The 14,581-nt window shown below is 41.7% G+C and overlaps 1 protein-coding gene across 5 annotated transcripts in view; it reads left to right on the top strand.

The window, feature by feature from the left end:
• Positions 1–14,581, top strand: part of DNM3 (dynamin 3) — a 171,771-nt gene that overhangs the window by 132,726 nt on the left and 24,464 nt on the right. The window lies entirely within an intron of this gene.

Raw genomic sequence — 14,581 nt, 5'->3', positions numbered from 1 at the left:
GCCTGTACTTGCATCAATTTTCTTCTCATTTTGGTGAGTCTGGGTGCTGCACTGGCTGTTCCATAGAACCAAGGATCATGCTGAACATGTGAATGTTGGATTCTGCTGGGATTCTGCACCCACTCCATGGACAGTAGCAGGAGCTGCTGCTTTACTGGGAGCTGATGTCTGGGTATGGGTGGATATCCATGATCATCTCAGGGGATTCTGCATAGTTTATTTCATTGTTGTTGATGTTTTAGTTTTTGTTTGGTTTTTGTTTGTTTATTTGTTTTTTGAGGGTAGCAATTTATTCCCTCACTGTGTCCATTCACATCTCCTGCCCTGATTAGGAGAAAGTGATGATTGTGCAGTAAGGTTTCTCTCACCTGACAAAGCTGGTGCAAGAATTTTGTCTGTGAAAGCAAGGTCTAAGGAACCCAGTGGACATCATCCTGTCAGATAGGAAGCTTCAAGGCAGATGGCTCAGGTTTTCTCCTGGCCTGCTGTGGGTGCAGAAAGCTGCCTGTGAGTGCCAGTAATTCACACTCCTGTAACACAGCATCTTCTCCTTTGACATTACCAGTGAACTGCACTCTGAAACACAGCCTGTGATTCCAGACCATGGTCTTTCTTCTGTGCTTCTTTTGCTGCTTCCCTGGCCACTGGCTGGTTTTTGTTTTCAGATTCTTTCAGTTTTCTACTGGTTCAGTTCCCATTCCTGTTCTATGTTTCCTTCAGGTAAGTTGATCCCTTAGTGTGCCTGTTTCCACTTCCTTCAGCAGTGGTTCCTGTGAACCTTGGATCACATCCTTGCAGATTTTCTTTGCCACTAACCCATGGCCCTGCACTCTCACATCCTATCTGTGTGTGGGTGAAAGAAGGACATGCTTTTGTAGGCATCTGAATTGAAGTTCATGCTGAGGTAGGTGTCTGTCTAATTCTAGACAGCATTAGGCACAAATAAGAATTGTTTAATGTGGAATATGTAATTATCAGTTGGAAAATCTGCACACTCTCAGATGCCTTGTCAACACTTCATGCCTCAAAGTGTGCAGTGTCCAGCAGCTGGGTGTTAACCTTTGCTAGGCCATGCTGAACATGTGAAAAATCAGTAATTTCTGTGTTTGCATGGGATCTTTGTTTGCTGTGATTAATGGTCCACTAACAGTGCCCAGTGCAAGTTCAGTGCAATGTACAAAGTGTCTTTGATGCCAGACATTCTACAGTGCTGTGCAGAAACCAAAGTTAATAGTTGTAAGCCTGAGAAGACTGGAATGTTTTCAATTTACTTTTAAACAAATGACTTTATTGTGCCATTCTCACACGGGAGTAAATTCCACAGCTTTAGTGCCACATTAGGCAAAACTTTTTTACCTGCTGGTTTCTGTTTATACTTGGAGAAAAGAAATTAACCTCAGTTAGGAGTTGGGGGGAATAGGACAGGACTATTAAACTTGGTGGGAATTCTGGCAGGGGTTTTGCTGGGAGCAGAGTGGGATGCAGGAGTACAGGATGTAGCTGAAGGATGATTTGTGGTGCAGTGTAGAGTTAAGGAATTTTCTTTTTCTTTATGCCTGAAAATCAAACTCATGAAGGGCACCTGTAGGAAAAGCATTAAAACTGGTTTTGCCACTCCAGAAATGTTAGGAAGTTGTAGTCTTAAGTGAATGCCAGTGGATGCTGGGAAGGAGATTCCTGGTGACTGTGGTTGGGGGTGGTTTGGTGGTTCCTGAAAGGAACATTTCTCATGTAAGTTATGGGAGTATGCATCCATCCAGGAATAAAAGCTCATGACCTCAAGGAGAGGAAGTGTCCCTGAACCCACCACGTTCTCCAATAATGGTGAAGATTTTCAGACCAACACAGGGAAGTTCTGAAAGCCTTAGGCTTTAATTTGTATAGGATGGACTAATACCATGACTTATAAAAATATAAAATGTGTGCAAAATGCCTAAGTAGGAACATGGATCCATCCAGCATTGCTCCAAGTGGGAGATCCTCTCATGATAATAAGTTCACTGTGATCTTCTGCTAGATAAAATGCACAACCATTCCAGTGACTCCTTTTAATTGAAATGAGTGTACCTTAATTATGAACAGAACCAAGAGCACTGGATGGTTTTTTGAACTGCTCATTTGGCCTTTTTTGTACTAAACCTTTTTTTTTACAAGGCTTTTGTTTTGTGCTTGTTACATAGTTTTATGACTTTATAAATCCATATGCAATCAAAAAAAAGGATTTTAATTTTATTTTGGCTAGTTTTTGCTTTTACTTGGGCTATCTACAGTTCACTAGTATTTTATGTTAAGAATCACTGCATGGAAATCCAAATGGAAAAAAAAATTATAGGTTTAAATGATGCTCAGATAAATGCAATTGCAAAAATTGGACAAATAAATCCCCTCACCTGAAAACAGCTTTAGAGTCTGTTGTCTTCCTCTGATGTTTCTAACCTGCATCTGGTCTTTTCCAAAATAGCAGCTCCTCTCTGTGCAGTGGTTTCCCATAAAACCTTACCTCAGAAAATGAACAATGCAAATGATGCAAATAATTTTGCAGTGTCCTCAGAGCCCTAAAGCCTTTGCTGCCACTTGTTTGGTCTCTGGAGCAAGATACACCTAAAGGTGATGCAGAATGTGGATGGGCATGGGGATGGTTTCTTCTCACTGTATGGCCTTTTTCCTATAAAACAAAAAAAATTGTGTATAATTGATCATTACTGAAAGAAATCAATGTGTGTAGAGCAGGTGACAGCTTTTACTAATCCTGGGTCAAACCTGAGATTAGGAGTGGCACTCTCAGTGCTGGAAAGCTTCTGGGGGCAGAGGTGATGCCTGTGCATGGTTTATTTCCTCAAGTAGAACAATGATTTTGGTACAAGTCTGGATTTTCCAAACAGTCAGAATGTATCTCAGAGCTTGTTCTGGTCCAAGTCCTTTTCCTATGATGGGGAAGAAGCTGGGTAGGAGAGGACAGGATTGTTAAACCTGGGTGTTCCAGAGCAGCAGATGCCCAGCTGCCCCTTCAGACAGGAATCATGAGTGTGCTGAGGAAATATCTCCAGGCCTCAGGCTGTGTTGGGATTCCAGGCTGGGCAGAGTAAGGAGCAATTCTGTGCTTTTGCCTAAGATTGCTCCAGCTCTCTGTAACCACTGGCTTCCTGGCCATCTGGAAAGGCAAACCTCTCACGTGCAGAATGTCTTGGGAAAAAAAAAGAGGAGGAGGGAATGTGCTGAGCTGGAAGTGTCTCATCCCCTTTATCCTCTCCCAAATGCCTGTCCACAGCAGGGAAATCACCTGTGCTTCAAGGGGGCTCCCCAGGGTGCCCCAGTTTGGCAACACAGGCCTCTGAGGGCAGAGGGTTTCTCAAATGAAATGATACTCGAGTCTTGCCACGAAGGTCTTAATAATCCATGAGTTTTAATATGGCCATAAGGCTATAAATTCAGGAATTTTGACCTCAAAGTCTTTGAGTATGTTTAAAAATAGCTCAGCCATCCTCATTTTATCACTTCATACACTCTGACACAATTTTGGAACCTGCCTCCATCCCATCTAGCAGGGGAACACTATAATTAAGACTCAGTTTTGAAAGGCTGTTCTCTCTTAGCTTAAGGCAGAATAAGGCTTTATGTATTTTGCAGGAGATTATAAACAATTCATTGGCTAAAATTAGCAGTAAAAAGGGAGCCCCAGCTCTTTCCTGCCCTGTGGTTTGTACCACAAAGACTTAGTGTTTTTAAATCATGACAGAGCTCTCTAAAAACCTTGAAAGCATATTATGTGTGTGTCACTTTGGCTCAGTTAGGAATAGTCTCACCTCCAAGCCAGAAGGCCATGGGTTCAAATTCCATGCCCGCCCTGGGATAGAGCTGTCTCCCAGTAATTTTATTGCACAAAGCATTCAGAACCATAGGGGAAGAAGAGGGAAATTTCATGTCTGTAGCTCCACTGTGAGACATTCAGTCCTTGGGATGATACATTAAACCAGGGCTCTTCTGTGAGCTTTGCTCAGCAGGCACAAGTCCTGGAACAGGGGAGGGGGAGCCCTTGTGGGGGTGGCAGTTTTTTCTTTTCTTGACAAAAGCAGTTGTAATCCTCAGGATGGTGTTTGTGAGCTACTGCTCCTCATCATGCTGCCACCAGGACAGGGTTTCCTTGGCACTGCTGTGAAGAATGAGTTTTGACTTTACCTTTTTCTGCTGATCCGTGCCAGAAGGGCACTAGATAAAATAAAAGCAATAAATCCTTTTGAACTGAAAATGCCATAATAGGTAATTTTAAAAGTTAAATTGCAGAAATAACCAACTGAAGTGCCAAGTTAGGGTTGTTTGTGACAACAGCAAAGGCAGGTAATTTTAACTGCAAAGGTAAACTCCATATGGACACAATCCTAATCACTGATGTCCTTTACCTTCCCCACAAAGAGGAGGTCAGAGTGATTCAAGCTTTAAACTTTATAGTTTCATTGTGGTTTGTGCCAAAGGGAATGTGGTCTTTTAACATGAAGTGTTTATGTTTGTTGCTTACAGACATGTGTATTAACTTACCAAAATCTCACCTTCTCTTAAATAAAATTTATTTTTAGGAGGAAAAAAACCCCATTCTTTCATTTGCTACTGCTTTTATAGAATAGAAGGGGTGTGTCATAGTTATACAAAATGGAAGCCATGTCATAAATGTTACATACAGCATAGTTGCTCACAACTCACTTCTAACCTTGAAAATAATTTTCCCCAATATTTTTCAATTTTTCTTTTTGTGGCATGAATCCAAAATGCTCCTCTATGGATGATTTTCTTTTGTTTAGAAATATTTGTTACATTTCAGTAAAGCGCTCAATGTTTTAAATTCCTCCTCTGCTCTGTTTTGAGGCTTTTTGTGCTACAGGAATGTTGCAGGTTCCATTTTTGCTTCCAGCTTTAAAGTGGACCTTAATTGGAGAGTGTGGATATGGTGATCATTGATGCTCTGCTGGGGTAAGAGTTTCTGCCAGAATTTGTAGCCCATTGTCACTCTGCCTGACAGAAGGCTTATGGAAAACCCACTGATGTGGATGAGAACTTTGGATCTTAGGACCTGAATTATCAAGTGAAATGTTTTGATGAGAACTCTGGCCAAGCTGTGTTTGGAGTCTGATTAACATCTGGGAAAGGCAGATTTATCAACATAAGATGCTGGTGGTTCTTGTGTGTCCAATTACTAAATTAGATTAAATACATTCCTCTTTCTTAGAATTTTTTTTTTATTTTCAGATAGGCAATTACTGTGGGTTGTACAGAGACTATGAGAATTGGGCCAAGAGGTGGAGGGATAATCCATCTTGTCCTGGCAGGAATGTTGGCTCATTTAGTCACATCTGGGATGTGGGTGGGGTGGTCCCTGCAAGGCTTGAGTTGGTAATGGGCTGTCAAAATTCAGGATAAAAGGTGGGCTAGGGGCTTGTCCACAAGACAGATTTCTGTACTACAATGTGGTCCATGCTGGGAAAAAGAGATTGAGAATCTTTCCCATAGAGCAGTGCTGGCTGAATGTGAGGCAAAGGGGAACGGAAATGGTGCTGCTCTGGAGCACAGGGATCCAACTGTGTGAAACCAGTGTGGGTGCTATTAAAATGCCATCTTCCTCTCCTTTCCCCTTTCCTTCCTCCCATCCTCCCCCTCTGCTGTCAGCCTGGCTGAGGAAAAGTCAAATAACGTACGACTGTGTTCCTTGGCATCACCCCTGCAATTTCCCTTTAGGGGCTTCAGACTTGAGAATGGGAGGTTTTAAATCTTGCTGATTCGTGCTGTTCCAGCAAGCATATGTGTGAGGAAAAAGAACAATGCCAGTTCGAAAGAGAAATCACAAGTGAGAAATCATTGCTGCTAAATCAGGTGTTGCAGAGGCCAGTGGAAAATTCAGTCACTAAGAGAAGTAGGAAATTACTTTGTTTAGAGCTGGGAAGGTTAATGAGAATGAATTAGAAAGCGCTCTCTGTGTATTCAGCCCCTAAGGATTTGAGCAAAGTTAGAGGGATTTATTTACTGATTATCCAGACTATACAACTGGCAATAAGATTAAGTGAGGAATTTTGGAACATGCTGACATTTCTTATTTGCATCATTTACTATGGAGATCATTTGTCGGTGCTGCACTGAGTTTGTGGTGAACCAGGGCTTAGTCTGGCCCAGCAGAGACAGATCTGGTACTTCTCATGGCTCGAGGGATGTGGGGGTGAAAACAGTTTAATGTCCTCTTTTGTGTCTCAGAGAGGAAACATCAAGTTTGTCTAGGTGCTTATCAGGGGAGAATTTCAGAATATTTTCCTAGAAACCATTAATTATGAAAAGAGCAGAGTTATAGGGGCCACATTGCATTAGATCAAGTAAAAATAAAAGACGAGGTTGTAATTTATAGAGCCTTGCACTGGATGCTGTACAGAGCTCCCCCACTGCAAGGCCCCTCTGAGCCCATCCCTCCCAGCATGCACATGGATCTGCATATGGATCTGCTGCCCTCCTCCTCCTCCTCTTCCTCCTCCTCCTCCTCCTCCTCCTCTACTCACCCTTACTTCATCCAGGCTGCTGAGTACCCAGAAGTTACCACCTCAGCTGGAACAAATGAGGAGGGACCATGGAAAAGGAATAATTTCCAACAGAATTATGATTTTAATTGATTATTCTGGGTACCTACTGCTGAAATGATCACGTTTGGTGAAAAAAGTGCAACTCTTAGACACATTAAGTTATAAACTGCACTTGTAACGTCATCTCAGGCAAAGTATTTCACTCAGCCCCTGTCTGTGCACTGAGCACATGCTTTTAATCTTGAAAATAAGAAAATTCCTTGTTGCTAAAGGAATCCTTCAGCTGAGCCCTTTGCAATGTTGCCTGAATAAGGAGAATTTTGTTAGTGACCCTCTCTTGTATGGTCACTGCTAAGTAAGGGAGGTAAATAACCAGGCAAGGTGTGATTTCAGTCTTTGTGTTAATACTTCCCTGATCAGCCTCTTGGATGACTAATTTTCTTGCTTTCTGTTCTCATCATCTTTGGTAGAAGCTCTGGGACTTGTATTTGTTTTGGTTCTTAGGGGACTGCATACCACAGCCAGTAGTTTTAATCCTTTAATCCTCACATGTCCGGCTGATGCCTCCACCCATTGATTGCCTCCTTTCTCAGCAAATGATCCTACTCCCCTCACACTTAATGGCCACTGCTGGATCAGGCTGCTGTCTCTGGGAATGTGTTTCATGCATTTGGTAACAAATCCACAAGAAATTTCAGCCTGAACATCATCTGGGCCGATAGTTACACTTCGAGTCATTATCACCATCATGACTTGAATTCCAGAGTATCTCATCACTTTTGGACTTCCCAGTATCCACTGATATCCTTCTACACTGAAATAATAGCAGATATCATGCCAATAGTACCTCATATCCGGGACTTTTTTTTTCCCTAATGTTCTCTTATAAATATGGGGCACTTCATGTGTTGTTATGACAAGGAAATTCTTTGACGGAAAAGTTTGCAAATTCCAAAGTAGTATTTGTTTTATAAACAAAGGTGCTGTTTTCCTTATGCCAGCCTCTTTCTGCTTTTGCTTGCCCAGCAGTCTGTTCTGAAAGGCATGAAGCAGCTGTTGGCCCCCAGTCAAAACTTGCAGTGCAGGGAGGGTTATGTAAAAGTCCTTTGTGTGAGAGACATACATGGCAGCAAATGGTGAAATTGGAGTGCAGATCCTTTGAGAGGAGAAAGCTATTCCCCCCACAGCAAGGTTTTATTTTTTTTACTTGAACTTTGCATAGAACAAAAAGTAGAAGTTACTCTAATTTTTAATGTTTTGGTTTTTGTATTTTCAGGAATCTCTCTTCTTGTTGCAGTGCTGTGGGTAATTTCATCAGCACTTTGCACCCAATAGCATCTGCTGGATAGAAGGGATGTGAGAGGTTGCCTATTCCTTTTTCTCAAGGGAAATCTCTGTACCTAGGTTTTTTTCTGAGGGATGCTGCTCTAATCCTTGAAAGAGATTTGCAGCTCTCCTAGTCCATCTATTTCTGTGCTTCTACTTCTGTCCTTACCATATAACACTTTCCAAATATTTATTTGACATCTTTTGTTGTCTGCAAAGATACTTACCTCTGCCCTTCCACAAGTGATTTCTTTGGAACTCATCAGTCCCAATTTATCCTACCTGGTCCCTTCAGGTAATATTTTACAGAGCCCTGAACCATCTTCAATGGCTTCCTGTGAACATTCTCAAAATGCTCCTTAAATTTCTGGTGGTGTGATAACCAGCACTGGATGCACAATTCTTGTACTGATTTCATAATAGCCAGACATTATTGACTCATGCTCTGTTTCTATTGCACTGTGGACACAGCTCCTTTTCTGCTGAACTGCTCCTTAAGTGGCCATTCTTACACTCTGTGTTTAAAAATTATTTATTCCTGCCTATGGAACCTCATGGTGGGATTCTTGGGGTGTCCTGTGCAGGGCCAGGAGCTGGACTTGATGATCCTTGCAGGTCCCTTCCAGCTCAGGAGAATGTGAAGTCAAATACCTTCTATTCATAATGAATTCATCTAGATTTGGAACCTGTTTCTCTAGGTCATTGTGAACTCTGGTGCTGTCATCTGACTTGTTCACATTCCCTTCCAGTTTGTTCTCATCTGTACATGTAATAAACCCAGACTATAACCCACCACCCTGAGCATTAAGCTTTGAATAAGCACATTATAAACCACAGCCCATGTGAAAGTCCCCTTGATGCAGTTCTCCAGTTTGCCAGTGAGCCACTGACAGCTTTCCTATGCAATGAGCATCCAACCAGTAACTGCAGGGAAAGCACACTTCCATTAATGAAAATGTCACTTGAGATTGTGTCAGAAAGCTTTACTGAAATGTGAAATGTGTGGTATCTGTATTAATACCTGTAAGATCTGAATCCCTGCTCTAAAAGGAGATTGGATTAATTTGCCATGATTAGTTATCAACCTGTTAAGAACTGTCAGATGAAAGTAAATCCAGATTTCTTGGAGTTCTAGGAGTACATAATTCCTCTCAGTCTCACAGTTCCAAATCAGCTTCTTTATGGAATAAGGCAGAGAGCCTGACAGATTCTGAATGTTTGGGGTGGTCAAAGCCATGCAGGTACCTGGGGACCAGTGTGTGGATTCACCTAATGGTCTATACTGGTGTCCTAGTTTGAAGGACAGGTGTCTGCCAATAAAGGCAGAAACTTCTCTTTGAAATGGAGAATGTAAACCCCCTCCCTCCAAATTATTACTATAATTTTGAAATTAAGGGGTTCTCAGCCAAAGATATGGGAATTAGGAATAACAGTTCTTTACTAGGGAAATTAAAATAGAAATACAGAATTACAAAGAACAATCCCCAAACACTGCCAGAGTCAGAATCCAAGCTGACACCCGTCAGTCAGTCAGGGTGTTGGCACAGTCCCATTCAATGGTGGCTGCATCCTCCTGCAGGGGCAGATGTGGTTCAGCTGGAGCAGTGCTCCTGGAGAAGGTGCAGTTTCCTCTGAAGGTGCAGGGATGATGTGGAAAGGTCTGGCTTTCCTCTGGAATGCAGTGGAAAGAAGGTCCCTTGGTGTCCAAAATCTCAGTTTTTATCTGGGTAGGAAAGGCTTGGCTGCTCCCCTGGCTGGAGCATCTCCCAGTGGGATGATGGAATTTTATCAGCCATGCAGTGGGACTGAATGGGCCAGCAGCAGATGATATCTTCCTGGAGGGAGGATGGGCTGTGGGAAAGATAAAGATGATTGCCCAGCTGGTTTAAAGCTGGCCCATGAGCAGATAATATGTGCCAGGAGATCAGGGTCACTGCCCCACCCAGCTCAACAGATGGTGACAGAATTCACATTTCTGGCCACATCAACCCAACTCAACTGGGCAATGTCTGGAACCACAGAGAAGAATTGGAGTAAATGCTGGTTTAGGCTAATCCAGAGAGTGAAATACTTGTGAACCAACTTGCACCAGGGTGTATCATTCTTCTGGGGGTTATGAAGTGGGAGAGATGGTGTGTGTGAGGGAAAAGCAGAGCATAGCCTCTGCTTGGAGCAGTTCAGTGCTGCTGCTGAAGGCACAGCAGCTGAAAGGGACAGCCTGTGGGTGGCTCAGTAAAAGGAACAGCAGTACAAAGTCAGGACATGCTGAAAGCATGGAAGAGAGTGGCAAAGTCACCCTCTGTGAGGGAAAAGGACAGCTTCCAAGCTACCCGGGAAGTGTTCTTTTTCTGCTGCTTGCTTTGTTGTAAATACACAAAAGTAATGTATTGTCATTTACTTGTGGTTCCTTCCAGTAAGAAAACCTCGCTGTGTGAAGCCATCATGTGGTTTCAGCAATCCTCTGGCAAAAGGCACGCTATGTACAGCTGAGAGGATCTTAGCTAAATTATATATCCAGCATCAAACTGCAATGAAGAGAAAATCAATTGTAAAGATTTAGGGAAAAGCAGGGGGGTAAGGACAACTGCAGTGTGCTGAGTGTTGGTGCATTAAAGAAAAAACTTACTTGGACAGGGATACATAAAATAGATTTTATATGTATTTTCAGCAGCTGTGAATTAAAACATAAATACAATCTGGCTGGCATAATTAATTCTCAGGTGGTCGTTGTTGTTACGAACTTGGAACTGTAAATGAAAGAGCTGAAAGCAGCTTTTAAATGAGCAATTTCTTACTGCAGCCATGGGCATTGCTTTGCTGCTGCTCTGATTTTTACCCTTGAGTCAGTCACCTTCCAGTCTGCTTCCTCTTGGTCACTGTTAATAGAATGCCTTTTTGATTAGAGAAAATTGCTTGATACACTTCTCTAATGAAAATGCTAGACAAATGCTCCTTCTTGGAGCTGACATCAGGAATGTTATACAAGACCTTCTTAAATATGTTGGCAGCTGCCCTGAATGTAATGAAATCATGGAAATTAGAAGTATTGCTCTCTCTGTGTGGCCAGCTCAGGACTGTTTTCAGTGTGTTACCCAGTTTTGCTGTGAATTTCAAAAGGAATCACTTTTCATTAAGTTTCCGTGGGACATTCTTGAACTTCCTTATAATTTCTACAATCAGAAAAATTACCCTGATATCCTAAGGTATTACTCCTTTGTTTTGGATTGCACACAGTTCCTCGTGCCTGCATCCCCAGCACCACACTAAATCATTGCTCTTGCAGCAGAGTTTACAATCTTCAAAAGATCGATAACTTTTCTGGTAGAAATGATGAAATCCTATTCCCACTGCAGCCAACAGTAAAATTCCCACAAACTTAAGCGGTTTGGATTTCACAGGCAGTTTTTAGTCTGCTCTTATATGACACATTAGTTAATCCTTAACACATTCTTAGTACAGAAGGTGTCTGAATGCAGAGAAGTTCAGAGTAGGAGTGGTGCACCTTGGGTTTCAGTGGCACTTTTTTAAGCAGGGATCACAGAGCAGCTTCTAAAAGACAAGTGAGACCCACAGCAGGGTACAAGGGATTGATATTTTTAGTCTTCTAAGGTGCAGGGAGCAGAAGGGAAGGATGTCTGTGGGTGTGTGGAAAGGTATATGGAAGCACCACCCTGGCTCCCACCTTACCTTCTCTTCATCTGTGGTTTTTTCACCTGTTTCTTCTTTGTAGCCTTGGTGTGTTTTCATCACATATTCTGATTTAGAGTTTTCCCAGATGAATTAATTTACTTTACCTATTTTTTAGCACTCTAGCTTCTTCCTTAGCTTCTTTGCTGGAGGTTTACAGAACTCCCTAAAGTAATTGCATCTGTGTTCCTTTGAAGTAGAGATATTCCATTCTTGTCAACAATTAATAGCAGTATTAAGCAAGTGTCAACTGACTAACAACTTAGTCTAGATTGATGTGCTGTCACTTAACACTTGGTGTTGGAACTAGTGGCTTCTGGGGATGAGGAGCTGAAAGGACTCCTGCTGCTGGGAAAGGAGGCACGGAAACCTGTTTGCACCTTCTTTGTTCTCCTTTCCTGCTCAGCTGGGCCATTCTGTTCACGGTGGTCACAGAGCTGGGAGGGTTTGCTCCCTAGTTCTGCTTTGGGTTTATTCATTGAGCAGACTTTCATTGCAGGAGCCTTCTGTAGGAGTGGCAGGGGCTCGGGCTGAGGGGTGGCTTGCACTGAAGGTGGAGTCACTGCGAGGCTCAGGTAGACAAGAGCTGTGAAAGAACGGCCTGGAGGTGGAATAGGGCATCTCTGCCACTTGTGATGCCCAGCCTCACCAGGCAGCCTCAATTCTGGCTGCTGCTGTTGGCACAGAGCAAAGAAAGCTTTCTAATGCTTGGAGGTGTCCTGGAGGGCACAGGAATCTGCTGGAAGCACATTTCCATCTGCATGATGCGATGCAAACAAGATGGTTTCTGGCATGAAAAGCCTTCAGTTGAGACATCAAATCATTAGGAATGCTATGGCCAGAAGCTTTCATAATAAATTACTGTAAAGTCATGAAAGATTGATCTTTTTTGATTTCAGAGAAAATAAATCAACAGTATGAAGTCAGCTCTGTTACAGTTTCAAACAAGAGACTATTACCCTTTGCCTTCAAGATCAGAGACAAATTACTATTTTTACTTTACATTCACTTGATGAGGATAATGATAAACATCTGTCACTTTGCTGCTTAGCCAGTTAGGAATCTTACTGCAATCTGTAATTTAAAGAGTGAAAAAAAAATAAAAAGGAAAAAATATGCACGAACAAACTGCACTTTATATAGATGGCAAAGAAGAAAGGAAAAATAATAGATGTCAAATTCAGGGGAACTGGGAAGGGGGCATTTTTTGACCTGCAGTTGCTTGGCTAAAATCTGCAGATATATGATAGATGTATTATTTTTTATTTATTTGGTATTTCAGAGGGAAAATTGCCATTAGTTTTTCCTTAGACATGGAGGCTAAGGAAAATAGTCTTTGCATTGTGACTTTTGGCTACCTGCAGTTTCTTAACAATAAGATGAAGGTTTGTAATGTAGTGTCTACCAATGTTACAGCATTGAAAACCCAGCTTTTATCAAGAGCTCTTCCAGTGTCCTCCACAGTCACAAGATTTTTAGGAAGCACTACTAATTATTTTTAGATCAGCTACTTTTCCAGTAATCCACTCATACTTTCAAAACCTCTCTTACAAACACTTAGTTTAATTTCTAAATGGTACACTGGGTCTTATTTCTTAACAAAACTATAACTTAACACACCATTTAATTTAGACTGGACTGACCAAGCTGAAGTTGAAAAGGTTATAAGTGGTCAACTTGCCCATGAGCAGAAGCACAGCCTGCACCAGCACATGGAACTAGGAATCCCTTCCTGGCCCAGTTTCATGCAGGAAGAAGCCTCTTTGGTGACATGTTTGCATATTTAGCACTAATGGCCTTTCTCTGGTGGGTTTGATACAGATCTCAGCTGCTCCAGAAATCTTTGGAGCACCAGCCATGTGCCAATTTTTAGCTAAAAGCTGTGTTGCAAATGGAGCTGTGCTGTCAGGGCTCTGGCTGATACACAACTCGTTCTCCTTATTGGCTTCTTCAGTTTTTGCAAATGCTTTCTGTCTCTTCATGTTCTTCATGTCCAAGGCCAGGTTGGATGGAACAATGAGCAGCCTGGTGTGCTGGGAGGTGTCCCTGCCTGGAAGGGGGGTTGGAACAAGATGAGCTGCAAGGCCCCTTCCAACTCAAAGCACTTTGTGATTCTGTGATTTCATGCTTCTAGGTACCCAACAGAAGAGATCTAGATTTTGTAGTTCATGCTAATAATGCTCTGGCGGTCATTTTCAGAGAGAAGTATTATGGCAGAGTTTGGGGAATGCTGTTCTTTGTACTGTCTGGGTAGAAATTCTGTTCTTTTGGCATCTTTGAGCCTCAGACAGTTTGATTTTCACCAGAATGTTACTTTCTTTTTTGGTGTTTTGTTTGTTTTTGTTTTTTTTTTGTTTTTTTTTTTTTTTTTTTTTGTTTTTTTTTTTTTTTTTTTGTTTGTTTTTTTGTTTTTTTTTTTTTTTTTTTTTTTGTTTTTTTTTTTTTAGGTTTTTCTATATTTATACAGGCCAGACTGAAGCAAAGTAGAGGCCTTTTAGCTTCTAGTTAAAGTTCCTGGTATTTAATTAGATCAGCTGTTTACATACTGAGAAGTTTATTTTCTATCCAATGAAAAAGAGACCTCAGATATATAATCCAGCCTTGAGCACTGGAAGCAATGATGCTTTTGCTGTTATCTTTTATAAACCCTTTCTTTATATAGGTGCTGTTCACATCTAACAGGTCTGAGACTGAACTGCAAAATTTGTTACAAATAAGCCTCAAATAACAAAGGTGGGTTTAACCTACAGAAGGGTAAAATTCAAAATCCAGATTTGTGGAGCTGCTTTCTTCCATGGTCCAGCTGGCTGAATGTGAATGATGCAAAATTTGATAATTAGTATTGCAGTAAGTGATCTGAGATAATTTCTTGCTGTGACATTTAGCACTGTGCGTCTTTGTCCAAAAACTTTCTTTAACATAAAATTACAAATTTCTGTGGAAACACATACATGTACTTCGTGCAAAAGGTCGCATTTGGCATTAAACTATAAAGGTCCAAATTTCATGATGCTGAA

Source organism: Oenanthe melanoleuca, chromosome 8 (genome assembly GCF_029582105.1).
Source record: "Oenanthe melanoleuca isolate GR-GAL-2019-014 chromosome 8, OMel1.0, whole genome shotgun sequence".
Classification (NCBI taxonomy): domain Eukaryota; kingdom Metazoa; phylum Chordata; class Aves; order Passeriformes; family Muscicapidae; genus Oenanthe; species Oenanthe melanoleuca.
Note: the sequence above shows the minus strand (reverse complement) of the source record. Positions and strands in the feature narration are given on the sequence as shown.